Here is an 18,615-nt window from a genome sequence, read left to right on the forward strand (position 1 = left end):
CTGAGTTATTCATTTATTCTACCTCATTTTCTTGACTTGGAATCGTGTCTTTTCCATGTTTCTTAATCTTCTGGTGAGGCTTACCTCTGAGGTTTTTGATACCCTGAGTTTTTCATTTCCAGTTTTATTTCAGTTCAAGTTTTCTTTAGTGGTTCTGTTTCTTTGTTAAATTTGACTTTAATGTTGAAAGTAAATTTGTTTCATTCAACTATGTATTCACAATCTTCATTAAGGTATTTATTCATATCCTCTTTAAAGCCCTTGAACATATTCAAAATAACTATGTTGAAGCCCTTGTCCTGTGCTGCAGTGATATTGCTTTGCTTAGGACATATTACACTAGTGTTGTTGGCTTCTAGAGGAGGCATGTTGTTTTGGGTTTTCAAATTTTTTTGTTTTTTTCACTGGATCTGGGCACCTATTCTTATGATGTTTAAAGTAGATATCAAGTATCATCTTTGTTGGGTAAGTTACTGTTACTTATGATGGATCCTAGCTAAGTGTGGTGGCTGTAAGGTAACTGAGTCCTAGTCTAGTGTAGCCACTGGGGATCTATAGTAGAGAGTGGTTCTGCATGCTGGTGGGTGTCACAAAAGAATAAAAATGGTCTAGAAACTAGGATAAGACTTTTCTTTTTGGCTATTTTATTTATTTCTAAATTAATATTTGAATCTTGGATCTGGAAAGATGGCTCAGCAGTTAAGAGCACTGGCTGCTCTTGAAGAGGTCCTGGGTTGATTCTCAGCACCAACATAGTGACTCACAAGTGTAGCTCCAGTTTCAGGGCATCCAATGCTCTCTTCTGGCCTCCATGGATACTGTATACATGTCAGACACAGACATACATGCAGGTAAAACACCAGTACATGTAAAATAAATGATTCCTTTTAGTTGATCTGTTCAAATAGTTGTCTCCTCTGACTCATTTCGGCAGTGTGTATTTGACTTAACTCAGCATGTATCCACAAACTCAAATAGTGTAATTTGTTCTTTTTGAAGATTTATTTTTAATTATGTGTATGTGTGAGGGAATGTGCACATGAGTAGAGGTGCCTGTATATCCCAGAGGTGTTGGATCCCTCAGAGCTGCAGTTAGGCAGTTGTAAGCCACCTGACATGGGTGCTGGGAACCAATCTCAGGTTGCTTGGAATGGCTGTATACACTCTTAACTGATGAGCCATCTCTCCAGCATTGTAAAGAAAAGGAATTTGAGATCTGGATGAATAGCTCAGTAAGAATTATTAGTACTCGTATGGAGGTCAAAAGTTCAGTTTCTAGAACCTACATGGTACCTCACAGCCTTCTGTAACTCCAGTTCCAGGGGACTTGATAACCTCTTCTGACCTCTATGGGCTTACGCACACATGTGGTGCACATATATACAAGCAGGAACAAAATAAAATAATTTAACTAAAGAGAGAAAAGAAATGTACTTCAAACAGTTGTAAATACTGGAAAGTCCAAATCAGGGTACCTGCTGCTAGCTGCTAAAAGCTTTCCTGTGTGTCCTCACAAAGCTAAAGGTAAAATGGCAAATGGTGGGATAACCTTGCACCTTCACACAGCATAAGAGAGAGAGATCAAAATCACAACTAAGGCATTTTAGACTGGTATCAACTCATTCATGAAGACTGCTCTTTTATGACCTTAAGACCTCCCACAAGGCTCCACACCCACCACTGTTGTGAATGAGGTTTTTATTCTGTCTGTCTATCTATCTATCTATCTATCTATCCATCCATCCATCCATCTATCCATGTATTTACATTGTGTACAGTAGTACATGCTCTGGTGCATTTGTGGACAGAGGACCACTTGTGAGGAAGAATCAGTTCTCTTCCTTTGTGGTGTGGGTTTCTGGAGTTGAACTCAGATTATCAGGCTTATTAGCAAGTGCCTTTACCCTCTGAGCCATCTCACTTGGCCCACATATGATTTAGTGTATGTAGGTGTTGGTATGCATGTAGGCATGTCCATGTGTGAGCATATATGTGTCAGTAAAAAGACCAAACACTGATATCCGGTCTTATCCTATTACTTTCCACCTTATTTTTGGAGACAGGGCTCCTTAGTAAACTTGGAGCTCACCAAAGAAGCAAGACTACCTAGTTAGCCATCCTCTAAACTCTGTGTTTCTGCTTCCCAAGCACTAGTATTAAAAGCATGTACTACTACCATACTTGGATTTTACATGGATATAGGAGATCCAAATTCAGGTATGTGTTGGCAGGACTTTATCAACTGAACCATATCTCCAGCTTCTACATGTGAATTTTTGGGAACACACTCAGACCATAGCATTCTTTCCCTTCTTCCCTCTGTTCATGTTCTTCTCTCACACTCATTATACTCTGCTAACCCTCAATGTCTTAACTCATTCCAGCACCAACTCAAAGACCATCTAAATCAGATCTGGAGGAGACTCGGGGCACGATTTATCCTGAGGCAAATTCTCTCCAGATGTGAGGACACGGACATAATTCAACAAGTTCATTGCCACTCTGTAAAGCTATGAGAAATTAAACAAGTTATCTACTTTCAAAACACAAGGATGAGAATGACACTCCACAAATATTTCTATCCCCAAAGATAGAAATATGAAAAATGAAAGAGTAAAGGACCCTAAGGAAATTTAAAATCCATCAGGGTAAATTACATTAAATCTTAGCTGGACTGTGATCCTCTTTGACTCCCTGTCCCATCTCCTGGACATACCAGGGCAGAGGGACTCCTAAGGCTTCACTAGGCACAGCCCATGCTTCAACTGTTAATGAGCTGAAGTCACTTTTCTGATTTGCACTGGGGGCTGGTAGCTTTGTAGTTCTGGGATTTGCGGGGATGGAGGGCAAGTTTGCATTCAGAGCTCTGCTAAACATTGCCCTACAGGGGGTTATCTCTACCTGGGCCCAAGGCTTTCTGAGGCATTCTTTAAAACCTAGGTCTAGGCATTCTTGCCAATCCAGTGAGGTTTTGGGTACTGGAGATTGAAACCAGGGCCATCTCCTTCCTTTCTTTTTAATTAATACAATATCTCACTAATTGCACAAATTGGATTTGAATTCACTGTGTAGCTCAAGTTGGCCTGAACATCACAGTCTTCCTACTTTAATCTCCTGGTTTCTGGGATACATAGCTGTGTCACTGGGTTCAACTTCCTGCACAGATCTTGTACTCTGTGCACCTGAAGAATTAGCATCACAAGGATGCCACTAAGGTTCACTGCTTGCAAGCTTAGGAGCAGTGCTCTGAACTATATTCAGTCTTGCTTGAGCCACAGTTGAATGATTTGCTGAAATGAAGAAAACAGTGAGCTGAGATGGCCTGGGCATGGAGTCCACAAGTACCCTGGTGCCTGTCTTTAAGGTATTCTGCCTCCGAGGTCCTGACATGGCAACCTAATGAGAGGGAAAACCTTAAAGATCTCCAAGATGGCCTCTGCCCCTGCAGCCATTCTCTTATTGTCATAATGAATAGCACTGACTTCTTCCTGTCTATTGAATGAAAAAAAAAATAAAAGGAAAGGAAACTGACTGATCCTAGGCATGATGGAGGAGAAGGTTTATTATAGGTATGTGAGAAAGCACAGTCAGAGGCAGGGTCATCTAGGAGAGTTCAGAGTGGGCATAACCAGACAGAGCTATGCCATGTGGAGAGATGGGTAGTGGAAGGGGGAGAGAGAGGAGAGGGAAATGAGGTGTGGCAGCCAGGAGGGCCAAAGGCGCAAAGAGAGCAGGTAACCAAAATGGTTGGGTTATATAAGGAAGGGCAGCCCAACCACTGGGCTAGAGAAGTTAGGGTAGGGGCTGGGGTATGCTAGCCAGGAGGGAGGGCCCTGTAACAGGTATGACTGAAGGATGCACAGAGAGCCTGGCAGCAAGGTCCCTTGGATATGTTAAATAGGCACCTTACCATTTGTCCCAAGTTTGAAACCTAACGTCTATAACAACAATCTCTTTCTTAAGCAGTTGCTTGCCCAGCTACTTAGTTTTATTCTCTTAAACATACTTCTTTTATTCTTTATATGACCAAGCTAAAAGATTTACAAAAATTATGTCTTCTTCTTCATTTTTAAGAAATTAATTTGTAATGGATTATTAAGAATTGCATTTCATTATGGAAATTTCAAGCCAAACTTGTTTGTGTTGTTTCTTTCTGACCCTCTTCTTCCCCATTGTCTCTCCCTCTCTCCTACCTCTCCAGCCAAATACTGTTCTGTCTTAGGTTTCCATAGTTGTGAACAGACACCAAGGCAAGTCTTATAAGAACAACATTTAATTGGAGCTGGCTTACAGTTTCAGAGTTTCAGTCCATTATCATCATGGTAGGAAGCATGGCTGCTTCCAGGCAGACAAACTGTGCAGGAGAAACTGAGAATTCTGCATCTTGTTCCAAATGCAAACAGGAGAAGATTGGCTTCCAAGCAGCTAGGACAAGGGTCTCAAAACCCAACCTCATAGTGACATACTTCCTCCAACAAGGCCACACCCACTCCAACAAGGCCACACCCACTCTAAGAGGCCACACCCACTCCAAGAGGCCACACCTACTTCAACAAGGGGATACCTCCTATTAGTGCCACTTCCTGGGCCAAGCATATTCACACTTCCTTTTACTTTCATGTCCCATATGACCTTTTGCCCCTAAAAATACCTCTTGCTCCCCTCTTGTGGTCTATTCAGTTTAACAGTCTACACCACTCTCACACTTCCTTACCTCTGTACATGAAAATACTGAAATTAGGATCTACTTCTCTTTAATTATAAACTTCATCTTTAAATCATCTTTCTCTTCTTGCAAATCGCAGTTTAAAAAGTTTTACAAACTGTCCATAGTGGCATACCTTTAATCCTAGCACTGAAGAGGCAGAGGCAGGTGGATCTCTGTGAGTTTATATATATATATATAAATATATATTTTCAGGGCATCCAGAGCTACAAAGAGACCCTGTCCTACTAAACATCCTAGTTCCCTGATTTTTTTTGATATATAAGTTTTTAATAGAAAACACATGCAATAGCAGCAACACACATTTCTTCAAATTTACACAGCTCTGAGTTTCAGATCTTCACCTTGGGAGATGGCTGTACACACATACAATTACAGCATGGTCTCATTCACAGAGTGTCAACTGCTCCTGGGCTTCATGTTCTTCTGCTGCATCTTTTTCACTTCAGATTCAAACACAGCTTCTGCTTCTGTTTAGGAACCTGTCCATTTCATCTAAGATATCGTATTTGTCAGCATACAATTGCATACTGCACTTCCATATTTGCATATCCACATGGTCGGTAACTAACTGTGCTCTTCCTTTCACTCTTGCTTTTGATAAACTGAGGCCATCTGTTTCATGGCTAATTTCACTAAAGTTTGCTCAATTTTGCCAGTCGTATTAAAGGAACCTTTTGATTTTTCTTCATTGCTTTTCTTTTTAATCTTTCTATTCTATTAATTTCCATTCTAATCTGTATTATTTTCTTCCTTCTTACTCTAGGCTTAACTTGCTCCTTTTCTTTTTCTTCAGTCAATACCATCAGTTTTCATGCTATGCTATCCTGAGGAAGTGAATTCATCACTAAGAACCACAGTTCCTCATTTACAAATTGCTAGGACCCACCTCACTGGGGGATGAGATGAGAGAATGGAGTGAAGTACTTGGTTCTGGGCCTGGCACAGAGGCAGACATGAACAAATGCCAGCTTTGACTATTTTTTCCAAAACAACAAATTTATTTATTTATTTATTTATTTATTTATTTATTTATTTGTATATGTAGGCACATATCAGTAGAAGGCAAAGGAAAAACTTTGTGTGGTCTGTTCTCTCCTTCCATCTTCACAGGAGTTCTGGGGTGAATCTCAGGCTTTTAGAGTTGTATGGGGATCACCGTTACCCACTGAACCATCTCTCCTTGATGAGTCTGTTACTATTTTGTGCACTTTATGTAATGGTGGAATTGTTCTCAATGATGTATTGCAAATGTAAAATCAACTGCAAGATTAAACAAATCTTTTACTTATGGGTAAGGCAAACACATTTAAAATCCAGATCATGATACGAATAGCTGACATCCTGTGATCCATGGACTGGCCTTGGATGAGTGCTTAGAGTACTCTCACTCCTCCTTCCTTTGAAACTCCTTGGTCCCCTCTTCTATCCCCAGGTCCCTTGCCCTTTACTTCCTGAACTTTTCTAGCCAAGATCAGTAGAAGTGCCTCTCTGTTGCACATTCCTTCCCCTAAACATCCAACATATTATTATGATTAATTACTTCCTAACATGAAATGAGCATTTGATAGGAAGAGTTGGATGGCTTTTAGCGGGAAAAGACTCCCCAACTTTGCTCAGCAGGAATAAGGATAGTAACAAATATCCCAAAGAAAACTCTTGACTTCTATGAAGAATATGGCCACATCCCCTTAGTGAATTTGGAGAGCCTCTAGGATATCAAAAGTCTTTGTACACCAGACAGAATCTAGGAATGTGAGATAGATCTTCCCTGAGCATATTTAGATAACAGTAGGTCAGGCACCCTGTTGGACTTCTCAGTAGCCTTTGGAAGACATGTCTTGGGTCCTCTCTTCAGACACTAAGAAGCTCTGTTCTCTGGCCAGCTTTCTGTTTCATAGGCTCCAGCACCAAGGGCTCTAAATAATGTTTCATGGAGCCTTGCTAGCTTCTGGTGCCTTGAAAAATTCTTATTCAAAAGTCATCTCAGCTTCCCATGCTACATTCTCCTTTCTTCCACAACCTTGAGAATCAACAGGCAATTTATGGCTCAGAGTTCTTGCTGTCATGATAATTTCCCTGATAGGCCAATATGTTGCATTTTGCCAGTGGTCTTTAAAGTGAAGCTCTGGGCCAGAAACACCATTACCTGAGTAATGGCTGGAAATGAATATTCATTGTTCCTTTGACACTAACTTACTAGAAATTTCAGACAGGACGTGGCAATCTATATTTTATCAATTCTTAGAGGGGATACTTATGCCCACGTGTGTTTCAAGAGCCATTACATTAAGGACCCAGTTCCTGCTCCCCATCCTGTTTTATTTAATAAATTGGCAAGCATCCTGTACACTTTACTACCCAACAAAGAACTGTCACCCAATAGTACAGTAGCTTCTGTCTATGCAGACCATTCACACACTGAAACAAACCTATTTATGCAAGTGTCAAAGTATTTTCCTTTGTATCTAGGATGCTATGTTATTGCACCTGTGACGTTTTTGTAAACCAAATCCTTACCTGTGCCTCTGGTCCCTTGCCACTGATTTCAAATGTATATTAGTAGCCATACAGAGCTTCCTTTCTGACATCCAGAAGGATGGAGGGAGACCAGGGTCATTCCCTCATAGTATCATGCATATGGAAATAGATGCTCACATACACATTTATGTTTATGTTATAGACAGTCTTGTGTTTATAAGTTCCTTACATTTTTAATTCAGAGATTCTTTGAATAATGATAGGAATACTTCAAATACTTTTTGATTCCTGTCAAATTAAATGGTTTTCATGATAGCCAGGTCTTGAAGCCCAGGGAACAATGCATTGATAATGGTTAATATTTATTGCCAAATAGATTGGCTCTAGGATCACCCAGAACAAGACTTATGGGCATGTTGTGAAGAGTTATTTAGATTAACTGGGGTGGGAAGGTGCACCCAAAGCGTGGGCTGGACTCTCAAACTGAACAGAAAGAAGAAAATAAGAAAAGCAACAATACTCCCATCTCTCTCCTCCCTGAAAGCAGATGTGATGTGATTGGTCACTCATGCTCCTGCCATACTGTTTTCCCCATCACAGTGAAGTATACCTTCAGATGGAGCCAACCCCAAAGAAAGTAAAGCCCTTCCTTCCTTCCTTCCTTCCTTCCTTCCTTCCTTCCTTCCTTCCTTCCTTCCTTCCTTCTCTCCTTCCTTCCTTCTCTCCTTCCTTCCTTCTCTCCTTCCTTCCTTCCTTCCTTCCTTCCTTCCTTCCTTCCTTCCTTCCTTCCTTCCTTCCTTTTTCTTTTGAGACACGGTTTCTCTGTGTAACAGTCCTGGCTGTCCTGGAACTCTCTTTGTAGACCAGACTGGCTTCAAACTCACAGAAATCTGCCTTCCTCTCCCTCTTGGTGCTGGGATTAAAGGCATGCACTGCCACTGCCTGGTGAAAGCCCTTTCTTAAGTAATTGGGAGAAAAGTAAAAGCACCAGGACACCTGTGCCATCATGAATATTCTCAGATTCCAAGCAAGGCTCACTGGTTGTAACAAACAGCCTGTTGTCCAGAAAATGACTTTCTTAGTCTAAGTGGGGAAAAGAAATTGGGTAGGCTGATTTATTTCCAAGTAGGCAATGATCTTATGTTTGAGATGTATTTCAAAGCCAGCTTGACCTGCCTGAACCCTCTTGGTAATTTTCAGCCGGAGATACTTGGCATGTTTCCTTCCATTATCCAGTCTCATGTAATGCCCACCATAGTGCGTATTTATAATTCCAGTGCTGTTCCACACACTTCTGTAACCCATTCAAGCATACCATAGCATCTTATGTGAATGAAATGTATTTATTTCTGTGAGGGGGAATCAGACTGGCTTTAGCTTAAAAAGTTCAAGTTTAAATGTTCTGGAGGGCTACAGAGTAGTGTAAGAGGTTGTACTGTACACATCCATGCTGGCAGTTCCTTTGCCATCGAACCTTGTTTCTGTCTCTGCTAGATTCAATGCCAGTGTACATTAGGTATGTTTCACAGGGAAGAGCTCCTTTATCTCAATACTTTTCAAATGATAATGAATTCTACAAAGGCAGCAACTGAACAGCATTCGATTCAGGACTGCTAAGGACATACATTAGAGGATAGATACCCACCTAAACTTGCAAGAATACAAGGTAAGCCATGGTGTTTCACTTAAAAACTCAGGATTTCTAATCATTTGAGTTCTTTGCTTAACCTGTGCTTTAAAGTTTTAGTTAAAATATGGTACACATTATTGGAATTCTACGTGACATTTCCATATATGCACATAGCATGCATTGAAAAATAATCTCGTTTTCTACAAACCCCAACCTAATTTCTAGTAATTTCTCCTGAGAGACAGAGAAAGAGAGAGAGAAAGAGAGAGAGAGAGAAAGAATGGATTTCATTCTTATTTGTGGCTGAAAAATACTTCACTGTGTCTATATACACAACACATGTTCTTTCTTCCTTCAGCTGTTGATTGATATCTAGGATGATTCCATATGTTAGCTATAGACTATTATAGAACTTTAGTAAACATGGGCGTGCAGGTGTCTGGTGTGGTGATTTCGTTTCTTTTGGATATGTACACAGATTTTTTTTTTTGAGAACTCTCCATACAACAGTAATAGTGTGCTAATTTACATTCCCACCAATATTGTATAAGAATTCCTTTTAATCCATACCCACAGCAGCATTTGCTATTTTTCTTATTGGACAATAGCTATTCTAACTAGAGTGAGCTAGAATCATGTAGCTCTGATGCCTAATGAGATTGAACTTTTTTTTTTCATGTATTTGTTGGTCAAGGCATTTTTTTCTTTTAATAAGATTCAGATCATTTCCCGTTTTTAATGGGATTATTTGGGTTTGTCTGTGAGGTGGTTTTTTTTTTTTTTAGTTTCTTATGTACTCTGCATATTAACACTCTGTCAGATTAGTCACTGGCCACAATTTTCTTCCATTTTCTAGGCTGTCGATTCACTCTGCTGATTGTCTCCTTTGCTGTGCAGAAGCTCTGCAGATAATGTGATCTCATTTGTCATTTTCTTTTTGCATTTGTTTTTTTCTCTTGGGGTTATAACCCAAAAAATGCTGCCAGTGCTTTGCAGAGTTTTATTCTAGGAGTATCAGAGTTTTTTGTCTTTGGCTCATTTTGAGTTCATTTTATTTTTGAGATAGGGAAGCACTATGTAACTCTGGATGGCCTTAAACTCATGAGCTTCTCTTAGCCTCTTGAGTACTAAGATTACAGGCAGGAACCACCATGCCCAGCCTGCTAACTTTTATACAGGCTGGGAAATATGCATAATGTTTCAGTCTTGTATAGTAGTCTACTTTTAAACTTCTTTGTTTTCTAATAAATGTCTTTGATTATAATTTTATCTTAGAGAGCAACTTTGGCTACTTCCTACTGGTTTTGATAATTAATGTTTTCATTGCCATTAACCTCTAAATAATTGACAATTTTTGTTTTATTTCCTCTTTACCATGTTAACTTAGAATATGTCTTAAATATAGCAAAATTGGATATTGCTATGATCTGTTCCTCCAATTCTTTTTTGAAAATTAATCACTAATTTGACTAATTAAGGGGAGGAATTAACTTTTAAAAGCAGGGTCTCCCTGCCTGGGATTAAGGCTCTTATTATCTAAGAGGCTCCAGTTGGTAATCTAGCATGGTCCACCTTCTAAGAATGTTACCCATAAAGAATTCTCCTTGGTCCATGTCTTCTGCAGGGAGAGATTTCAGCTGAGAGATCCAGATAGTTTAAGGATATTTTTTATTTAGCAAAACAAAGCACACAGTCCAAAATGATTTGGGGTGAGCTGTCCTGAAGACTAGATAGCAGTCCATTAGGTTCTGTCCACTGGATTTAAAGAAGCTTCTTAAGGTCTCTTTAGTGTGACATCATTTTTTAAGTTTTTTCCCTTGGGTACCTCCTTCATTTCACCCCACTCTGCTATACATGCTCTGGGGTCAGGATGCCCCTACAAGCTTTCTTTTCCCTCAGTAAGTTCACTGGTGGCCATGTATAGTTGTTGGGAAAGTAAGACACTTAGTGCCTCAATCTCAAATACTGCAAAAAGAACCCAACTGTAGATTTAAGAAGGATGAGCCACAACAGTAAACCCAAGCCACCAGGAGACATAGTTACCAAGATAAAGCAGCAGTTTCCTTGGTTACCTCACGTCTACTTCCTCTTTTATCCTGCCAGAATATATCTAACCTCAAAACAGGTGCATGTACAGGACAACCTCCTCATTCCCACTCATGTTTGCCTAACTATCTACTCAAACATTGGCACAATGAGAAAACATCATCTGTGTATGAGCCAGGAGCAGACCCTTGCAAGACATCAAATCTGATGATATACCTTTTGGACTTTCCAGCTGTCAGAAGGGCGAGAAATCAGTTTTTTAACTCTATAAGCTGTCTATTCTATGGTAATTTTTTATAGTAACATGAACATACTGAGGCCGACATTTATCTTTTTTACTTTTAAAATGTACTGAATTATGCTCAACAATACAGTCTATATAACAGGAACATTTAAAAATGTTTTCAGAAGGCCAGGTGTGATGTACACACTTGTAATCTCCTCAACTGGGAGGCAGATAGAGGCAAGACACTTAAAGCCAGCTACATAACAAGAATCCTGTTTCAATGGTTTTTTTTTTTTTAGCAAGATACTTAATTTGTATAAACAATCTATATACACTTGAAAGACTATATGTTTTTACTGGTTACAAACCCCATATCTATATACATAATTATATGCATACTGTTCATATTATCAAGGTAGTTGATATTGATATTAGTCAATACTTTCTTGCTTTTAATTATTATTACTTTTTAATTTTTTATTTATTTTATTTTTTGTGCATAGGCCTTTTGCCTGCTTGCATATTTGTGCACTACATGTGTGTACAGTGCCCAAGGAAGCCAGAAGCCAGTGTTGCATCCTCTGAAACCAGAGTGGTAGACAGTTGTGAGCTGCTGCGTGGATGCTTGGAATCACACCTGGGTCTTCCAAAAGAGCAGCTAGTACTCTGACCCCCTGAGCCATCTCTCAAGCCATGCTTTTAATTTTTTTTTTTGATCTAGTAGTCTTTTGATTTCTGAGAACTACGTTAAAATATTTCACTTTGCACAGGGAATTAAAATTTTATTTTTATACTTATTGTTTCATAAATTTTGAAGCAACCTCCTTAGATGCATATGATTTTCTCCCTGTATTATATATCACTGATGAACTGTTCCTTTATTTAATATGAAAATTTCCTCTTTGTCCCTTTAATGCCATTTCATTGGCCAATAACAATGCCTACTTTCTTTTTGTTGATATTGTCTGGCATATCACTTTCTGTCCCTTTGAGTTCTCAATCTTCCTATGTCATTTCATTTTAGGTATTAATTTTCTTCCGTAATTACACTAAGACCTTTGTGATTTATTAAGTAATTCTGATTTCTTCACATAGTTTTATTACAAATACACATGTTTTTTATTATCTTGACTTTCGTTTATTCTGCAGTGAAAAACGGTTTTCCTTGCTCATCTGATGTGAAAGTAGGCATTCAGACAGCAGGGACTGGATGATTGGACAGGCAAAGCATTTAGTTTAAAGGCGTGCCTTTCAGTGTGACCTTGATAGCTTAGTGCTTTTATGTGACTACCTTAATGTTAAAAGCTGGTTCCAACCTGCTGCAAAACAACTGTTCCAGGATTTTGGAATGAAACATGGTATGCAGAACAAAACTCAAAATTAAAGTCTTTTCTAATCCAGAAAATGACAGGTAATCTTCACTTAGTGTGGACTCTGTGTCAGGAAGTGTTCTACCCTCACTGTTATCATTGGGAATAGAAAGTAAGTACAACGTCCTAGTGGGGTATTCAGTATTCAAAGCAAGACAGCGTGTTGCCTAGAATTGGAGGCATCTGCTTTCTCTACCTTGGCTATAAGCCATATGAACACTAGTCTTCCCAAAGTACACAAAACAAACTTACACTGAAGCTCATTTCTTCCTTCATTTAACCAATACTTACCAAGCATCTGTTAGATACAATGCAATTGTTTCTAGTATCGTCTTTCAGGGAACTTAGATTCTAGCAAGAAAAGCAGATAATGAACAAAATAACAGTAACAAAATTTGCAAATAATGCTGAGTTCAGAAGAAAATGTAGAATACATTACAGTGACAAAGTTGACTGAATAAGGCTATCTTAACTAGGTTGTTCGGCTAAGGCTAGTGATATGTGTGTATCTCTAGAGGCCATAGATGGTATGTCTGTATAACTGACTGTACATAGTAAGAAGAGAACAAAGACAGCCTTTTTGCAGAGGCACTTGTATTGTATCTAGGATGTTGAATAAAGAAAAGAGAAACACATGCATATAGTAATAGGCATTTCAGACAGAGGGAACAGGCTAGGAAGTAGGTTTGGATGCATTTAAGCAAAGCACAAAGAAAAGTGCTATTGAAGGCAAATGGAAAAAAAACTGGTGGGAAAAAACATCAGAGGAGACGGTGGCTAGTGGCAGCAATAAACAGTGTTTTCTAAACTATGGTTATGAGTTGATATTGTTCAGAATAAGTTATCTTTTAATTTGTTTTTATTATTGCTGTTGACTTTTGTTGTTTTATTCTGCTTTTAATCAAGATAATTTTGCTTCTTATCATTTCTTTTCTTTCTTTTTTTTTGAAAAAGGGTATCACAATCTCATGCTGATATTGAACCCTCAATGCTCCTGCATCAACATCTTGAATGCTGAGATTATAGACCTGTTGGAATCACCCCTCTCTACCTCCCTTTCTCCCCTTCTGCATTTCTCTCCACCTATCTTCCTGTCTCTGTCTCTCTGTCTGTCTCCCTGTCTCTCTCCATATGTATATTTCTAAGCAAATGCTCTACTACTAAGCTCCATTCCCGGCCTTAATTTCCAAGCATATAACAAATAGAGTGAATCATATGATGAACATTTATGCATCCATCATGAATCTTCAATAATTAACATATAATCTCACTTCACATATACCCACTACTCTCATCATGCACATTTAAGTATTAAACATAACTCAGCATATCCTTTAATCTATAAATACTTTATTATACATCCCCAGAAATGAGTCTCTGTTTTAAAATATTACCACAATATGTTAAAGGGATTTATACATTAAAGTGGTGTGGTGTTATGTATATTAAAAAAATCACTCTGGTAACTTATGGAGAACAGATTATAGGTACTCATGGGTGGGTGGCAGTGAAGAGATTGGCAGGGCTCCTGCCGTGGTTCAACAGACAGATGGTGGTGGGTAGTCCATGAATAGCACTAGAGATGGAAACAGGCTGGGATAGTGTAGATACAGAGGTAACAGTGGTCTGCAAACACAGGAAACCTTGTAATTACAGAGTTCTAAGAGAGCTTCTGCTCTAAGACCACAGTCTCTTTGTCAGCACCATCTAGATGCTTTCACAAAACATGATGGTCTTGGAAGAGTCCACCCCATGATGTACAGGGATGGTTATTCTGTAAGACATCCAAACCACTGGAGCTGAGGTGTACAGATATTTGTAGCTTGAGTGTGTCTCTACTTCCAAGCTCAGAAGCATATGCAGAATACTGTTTGTGATGTCATAAACGTAATAGTACTGCCAACACACAATAGTTGATCATCTGATAATCCAGGGTCCTGCCTACTACTTAGTCTGCTACAAGCCCACCAAGATCAAGGTTTCTGAGGGCTTAAGCTATGCTGCTAGACCAGCCAAGATCCCTGTACCCACAGATGTCCCTAACTGTAGCCAAGGAATAAAAGGAAAGAACAAGCTGGAAGAGTGAGGTTGAATGTAAGACTGTGTTGGGAGACAGAACTAGGTTATAGGGTGACATGTGAGGGTATGGGAGGAGGATGCCAAACACATCACATTGTTGATGTCAAGAGAATCAATGAGAGGATGGGAAGCCATGCATATTTTAAGATGAAACTGGTCTAGGGTATAGGCTGCAAATCATTCAAGATGTCAGAAACTAGACTTTACCATTTGGTTTGGGATCAAGGTGGAGATGGGGATAGTTGATACCAGAAATCTGGTCAGTTAGAATTAGATACTGGCCACTTCTCTGCTCATCTACCTCTTTCAGGGTTACAGTGGAGGATGTATGTCTACCAAAACTTTTGGCTCCCCCCAAAGTTTAGGATGCTCTGAGTTTCTCTAATAGAAAGGAGATGGAAGGTTTTGGGGGTCAGTCTTGTGCATGTTTATGTGGGTGCTGACTGTCCTGGGGGAGTTCTTCCTTACTATTTTTGATAAATGACTAAAATTCTCCCCATTTTCTCAAGAGATTTTAGTCAATAATAGTACCTTTGGCCCTTGTACAGGCTTTCCCCTTTTCATACAGATTCAGGCTCTGGAAATAAAAAAGATGATTCTCTAACTCCAGTCCTAGGGAGCGGAAGCTTCCCGAGCTCATGCTCCAAGAATATCTCTGTAGAAGCCACATATTTGGCCAGCATTTCAACTACTGGCAGAGTGGGTTGTCCAGCTGCTTGAGAGGCCCCCATTAAGTGGTGACAATAGTAGATCAAAGTGAAAGTCACTGCCCTACAGCAGCAAACACAGGAAATGAGTGACTACAAAAGTCAGCAATTTATCTAAAGTCAGTCTAGGTCAGGGCCTCTGGGGGAATTGTAATAGGCTTTTCGCAGAACTCTGGATGATAATGATGTTGAACAAGATGATGATGGATGGTAATGGTGATGATGACGGTGGTAATGATATAATGGTTAGTATTTATTGAGCACTTACTGTGTAGCAGCATTATGCTAAGTGCTTTATACACACACATATGGACTCTTCTTAAGAATCATAGCTCTTATGCTCTTATTTTTTGTTGCTTCTTTCTTCCTATTGTATTTATTTATTTATATTTTTAGGATTATAATTTAATTACAACATTTCTTCCCTTTCCTCTCTCCAAACTCTCTATAGATACTCTTCTTTAAATTCATGGACTGTTTTTTTCTCACTAATTGTTGTTTTGAATGCATATATAAATGTATATATGTGTTGGTGTGGTATGCTGTGTGTGGTGTGGTGTGTGTGGTGTGGTGAGTGTGGTGTGTGGTGTGTGGTGTGTGTGTGTGTGTGTGTGTGTGTAAATACAATCTGTTGAATCCATATAATTTTATTTGTATGCTTTCAGGGCTGACCACTTGGCATAAGAAAACTCAGAAAAATCAATTGTTTTGTCCAAGATTATCAGCCATAAAGTGGCTGAGCTCAAGTTCAAGTTCATTTAATCTGACCCCAGAGCCTGCGCTCTTGGCTCTCTGTTTGAGGAACCCACTGGGAACATATTAGTTACCTTCCCTCTTGCTGTGACAAAGCCTCTGACAAATGCAACTCAAGGACTTCCTTCTCTTTCACTTTGGTTTGTGATAGAAGCTGTAGTCCACTCTGGCAAGGAAGGTATGGCAATGAAAGGGGCTATAGCTGTATTGACAGGAGAATAAGGATGCAGATAACATTGCCTGTACTCAAGAAGCAGAGAAACAAATGTTGGCGGCTCAGTCCTTTTTCTTCCCCAATTTTTTTTTGAATTGTTTGGGGATAACAGTCCATGGGATGGTGACACTCAGATTCAAGGTTGGACTTCCCTCCTCAGTTAAGCCTCTCTAGAAACACTCTCCACAGACTCATTCAAATCTGAGTTCCCTATGTGATACTAAATCTACTCAAGTTGACAATGAAGATTAACCACTCAAGTGTCCATACACAACATGAAAAGTCTGGGGCAAAATGCCAGTTAGGTATACTGCAGTGGACCCCTGTAGGCACAACTGTATGTTACTGTAGAAGATACTATGCCCTGGATAATCCTCCATGTGAAAAGAACATAGTCATGAAAGTTGGATGGAAGAAAGGCAAGCTCAAGCATCCAACTCTCTGATGGCACAGAGTGAATAGTGTTTCTCCCAGTAAGAATGTTTGGCTTTGGGTTGTAGATTGTAGACTTATCCAAACCCATGTTTCCCCTTTGATTGTAAGAAGGACTCAGAGTAATAATTTCAGTCATGCAGAAAACAATGATTGGCTTCCAGTATGCATTCTAGTCATATTCACTAGGGACCCACTTGATTGTATTTCCCACTTCTAATACCTGAGACAGATCATTGTATAAGAGCCCAGCTAATCCCTTCTAAAAATATTTACCAAGTGTAGTATTATACAAGACCACACAAGTTTTCAGCAAGACCATCAAATGTCAAGACAGAGAGGCCAAGTGGCCCTACCTTGACTCTACATGACACACTACATTTTTATGTTTTATATGTTAACTCTATGTTTATATGTGTGCTACCATATTAAATAAAGACATTCATGTATAATGAACATGCTTCCTCTCATATTCTGTTCCTCCCTCAATGTAGTTTTGCTTCTCCATTCATTTCTTGTAAACATGCCTGATTTTATGTATCTATATAAAATCTAGGGACCACAAATTAGAGAAGCCATGCTATTAATTTGAGACTGGCCTATTTTGCCTACCATGATTAACTTCAGTTATATTCATTTTTCCCTGCAAGTGCCATAACTTTGTGGTGGGCAAATGCCTACATTTTCCTTACCCATTCCTCTGTTGTTGGACATCTGTGTTGGTCTCATACCTTATCACTGTGGACAGTGGTGAAATAAACGTTCATGTAAGTATCTCAGGGATACTCTGATATGTAGCCATGAGAAGAATACTCAGGACTGGTATAATTGGGTAAGCTATGGTACTTCTAGTTTTAGTCTAGTTCGCTGGTTTTTTTTCTCCCAGAAATCTCCAGATTGATTTTCATAAAGGCTGAACTAGTTTATGTTCCAGCAGTATGTAAGAATTCCCTGTAGGCTACATCCTAGCCAATATCTGGTATTATTTGCTTTTTAATGGCTGTCCTTTTTACTTGGGTGGGATGGAACCTCAATGTAGTTTTGACTTGCATTTCTCTGATGGCTAATGTGGATGAACACATTTTTATGTTTATTGGCTATTTGTACTTCATTATTTCATTATTCATTTATTTATTTAGTTGACTGATTATTTTTAGTTCATTGTATATTCTAGATATTAATTCTAGGTCAGGTGTATAGCTAGCAAATTATTGTCTACGATGCTATAGGCTGTCTCTTTGCTTTATTAAGTGTATCCCTTTATGTGAAGAAGCCTTTTTTGTAATTTCATGAGGTTTTATTTTTCAAATGTTAGAATTATTTACTAAATGAATGCAGTTTTACTCAGAAAGTCCTTGCCTGTATCTATATTTTAAGTTGTTTTACTTTTAACACTTTGTATTAAACTTTTAATACAAAGTTTCATGTATTGCATTAAGGTTTTTGGACCCATTTGAAGCTGATTTAATTTTAACATCTATCTATGTATCTATCTATATATCTATCTATGTTTCTATCTATGTATCTATCTATGTATCTATCTATGTATCTATCTATGTATCTATCTATGTATCTATCTATGTATCTATCTATCTATCTCCTCTCCCCACTCTCTCTGTGTGGATACTATGGCACACATGGAGATGCCAGAGGACTCTTGGTGGAAGTCAGTTCTCTTCTTTCACCATATATACCCAGGTACTGGCCCCAGGTGTTGGACTTGGGTCACCAGGCTTGACAGCAAGTACCTTTACTCCCTGAGCCATTTCACTGGCCCTAGATTTGGTATACAGGACAGGAGATAGAGATCTAGTTTCATTTTTCCATATATGGTTATCCAGTCTTCCTGGTACCAGTTGTTGAAGATGCAGTCTTTTCTTCATTGTGTAGTTTGACATCTTTGTAAATAAATCACATGGCTGTAGTTGTGTGGGTTTACATATGGGTTCTC

Source organism: Arvicanthis niloticus, chromosome X (assembly GCF_011762505.2).
Source record: "Arvicanthis niloticus isolate mArvNil1 chromosome X, mArvNil1.pat.X, whole genome shotgun sequence".
In the NCBI taxonomy this organism is placed as follows: domain Eukaryota; kingdom Metazoa; phylum Chordata; class Mammalia; order Rodentia; family Muridae; genus Arvicanthis; species Arvicanthis niloticus.